We start from the raw sequence: 3,659 nt of genomic DNA on the forward strand, positions 1-3,659 counted from the left end.
GGTCCTTCCAAGACTGGATTAACAAAATTCATCCCAGAGTGGTGAGAAACACCAGTTGTAAAGGTATTTGCTGTACTTGTCCCTGTTGGTCTGGAAGCCACCCACAAACCAACAGCAATTCTCTTACCGTCAGCCGTTTGCTGACATCATTAAGCCAAAATATACATTATTTCTAGCAAAGCCCCTGTGAAAATCCCATCCTTTGCTTGCTGGAATATTTGCTCTCTGTGAATACCTGCATCCACCTCACCAACCTCCCAGGCACTCCGGAGGGCCAAGGTGCAGCAGATCCTGCCCACATGGGCCAGGTTGGGCTGTGTTGCCCCCACCCCGCAGTCCCCCCATGATTCCCCAAGAGCTGCGCTGGGGGGGGGAACAAGACCACCGAGATCAGGGCACACAGCAGCCACAGCCTCCTCCCATGCCCGTGACATCATGTCCCGCAGCGGTACCCAGCTTTCGCCCAACTGTCCCCAGGAGTGGAAACCTCCCACCTGAGGGAAGGGCTGAGTGCCAACATGGAGGGCAGCTAGCCGCCCCCAAGACCCCTGTAGCTCTGCCCCGGCCTCTGGGTTGTGCTCAAAAATCTTCCTTAGTGTGCAAAAACCTCAGTGGAGAGTCCTGCACTGCTGTCCTCAGTGTCACCTGCAGCCCCGCCACGGAACGGTAGCTGCTTCCGTTGGAGACAGAAATTCAGCAGCAAAAGAAAAATTTAACCCTGTTCCAGGCTCAGGAAAACCAAGACAGGACCCTCTGCAGCAGAACCACCTGCTGAAGGGGACAAAAGTCTGGGGAGGGCAGATGATGGGGAGAGGGAGTCCCATGGGAGAGGAGTTTTAGGGTTCAAAGAGGTCCCCCCACTAGAAAAGCCCCCAGATAACCCACACACCCTCGCAGTTTCTGTGGGGTGGAGGAAATCCTTCCCACAGCGCCATGGAGGGCAGGTGCCTCCAGTTGCCTCAGAGCAGCCCCCATCACTGCCAGCCCCCGTAGGAGCCCTGTGGTCAGGGTGTCACAACTGTGTCTGCGACCACCTCTCAGCCGAGGCTCTGACAGGGCACCCAGGGGACCCGGCCCCTCATTAAGGGGGTGCTCAGGGCTGGTACGTGGGGCAGAGAGGTTGCTGCACCACCCCGCCATGCCCCGGGATGGTGGCTGGGGCCCCGCTCTGGCACTTGCTGTGCAGGGGCACCGTGCTGTGGGTGCCCGCAAGCACGAGGAAGCCCCTCATGGCAGGTTGCATCCAGCGACAGCTGCACCACGGGAGAGTGGCAAGGGATCTCCAAGCTGCTATGGCCACGCAGGAGCCAGGAGAGCCCTCACACCTCACCCTGGTGCCAGGAGGTTAAAAGAGCCAGCCCGTGGCACAAAGTGTGCACCCTACGGCAGCCGAGCACCAGCCACCTCCAGCTCCTAGAGCCACAGGGCTTGGGCTGTGCTGGAGAACCCTGGGAGGAGATCAGACAGCAGCATGGGGACACACCAGGGCCTGCTCAGGGAGCGCTGGGTGCTCTCCTGCAGAGGCAAGGAGCAGAGGAAATGGCATGCAGTCACAGGTACCGCATCCAGAGCCGCAGCGCCGACTGCCCCCAGCCGAATCTTCATGCCTTGTCCCAGAACAGAGCCACAGAAAAGCCTCATTCAGAGAGGACTCAGAAGGGTCTCTCAGATGAAGCCCACTACCCTGACCACCACCAGTGATGAGCTGGGCTGCGGCAGGGCTCTGGGGAGGGTCTGCTCACACTCCAGCCTCTCACCCATGCCTGCAGGTCTCAACACTTGCTACTCTTGACAAGGAAACCCCTTGCCTAGGTCCATTCCCCAAATCCACCGGAAAACTGACAGCCTCACAGGGATGTAACAGACATCTGGGCAAGCTCATCATACAATCAGTGTCAGAGGGTTGTGCATGAGGTGGACACACAGAGCACAGGAGGGCATGACTCACAGATGCAGCACTGTCAAGTCTTTGGAGAAACTCGCATGAACACCATCAGTTAATTTGCTTTGTTACTTTTGTGGGGGGGTTTGATTTTTATTTCCATGGTGCATCCAAAGACAAGTTGTCCAGCAGTTTGCTCAGAACCCCTCGGTTTTCAACTCCTAGGATATGTTAAAGAAGAAAGCACTATTTTAATGTTTGTTTTTTTAAAAAAATAATTAAAATAATTTGCATAGCTAAACTGTTGATCTAAGGCTTCTATGAATGGTGTGGTTATGTTTGACAGACAATGTCCATTAAACAGAGAAAGACACTAGGAAAGCCCCATAACATTTTTTATTATGTTTTTGTAACACACGCGTGCACACACACACCTCTCTCTCTCAGGAAGGGAGGACCCTATCTTCCAGCGCCCCTTCGATGGAGGATGTCAGGACATCCTGCCCTTTCCTGCACCTAGTTGGTCCCAGCAAACACCAGTGACTGCAGCTTCCGTGGCCCGAGAGGTCCCCTACAAACTACCACTGCCCCAAGGTCCCAGCCACGCTCCAGGGACATCCCACACAGGCGAGTACATCTCCTGCCTGGTGACACCCAGATGTGACATGGAGGTTCCTCGATTTCAAGTCTCCATCCTACCACGTTCACACACACAGTTGCACACACCAAGTCCAGCTGCACTTGGGTAGCCCAGCCTCTCCTTAGGAACCCGGACACCGAGGCGAGCAGCCAGTGTGTTCGCTGTCGGGGCCAGGGCCAGGCTCTCCATGTGTGTAGCAAAGCAGAGCTGGGCCGAGTGCCGCTCCCTGCGCGGGGAAAGGCGCTTCCCCAGCAGGAGTTCTGCCTTCCCAACTCTCTGTGCCTCACAGCCCTCCTCCTCACTGGCAATGAGCACAGGAGGCTTCCACACGTGCTCCTCCACCTGCCCCAACATGACAAGAGGATTCCATCCTTTCTCCAGCTGCTGCAGAACACCTAGAGCAGCTCCTCCCTGCCCTCGCACGATCCCCCGATGGGGCACATCCAGCCAACGCAACACGGGTCAGCTACAGGCAACCTCCACAGCCGGCCCTGCTTCTAGGCTATGCTTTGGTCAACCGGCTGCTTCTCCCCACACAGACAACCCAACAAGCAACCACTGTATGATGGAGGCCAGCATTTTATTATTTTTTTTTTAATGTGGAAATTAAATTAAAAGTAGAAAGAAAGAGTTCCCCAAACAATAAATATTATGCCTTCGTGAAATAAATTAATGTAGAGATTCTGTGCAGGGGGAAGTCACTCCAATCACAGATTCAACAGCAACTGGCACTGGGTCCTGTGTCCCCTCCCAACCTTCTCCACTGCCTGGTGCTGTTCAGAAGCGGCAGCGAGCCCACCTACCCCCAGATCTGGTGGGCCATGGCAGGGCAAGACGTGGTCTTCACACAGCCTGGCAGGGCCACGGAGCAGGGGAAGTCACCAGGATTCCCCTCCAACGGCCACCGAGATGTCCGGGATTGCTCCACTCATCTGGTACACAGAGCTGGCATCAGAACCACAGGACCAACCTACCTTGGATGGGACCCTCCAGAAGGGCCTGGGGGAGCCCCCTGCAAGAGCCCTGCCCTCCTTGCCGCAGCAGGAGCCAGCCTGGAGCCCTCACACTAGTTCCATGTGAATTTGAAGAGGATGACAAATTGTTTGTGGAGTGTTTTTTCTTCTTTTTTTTTTTTTT

Source organism: Cariama cristata, unplaced genomic scaffold (genome assembly GCF_000690535.1).
Source record: "Cariama cristata isolate BGI_N322 unplaced genomic scaffold, ASM69053v1 scaffold18318, whole genome shotgun sequence".
Lineage (NCBI taxonomy): Eukaryota > Metazoa > Chordata > Aves > Cariamiformes > Cariamidae > Cariama > Cariama cristata.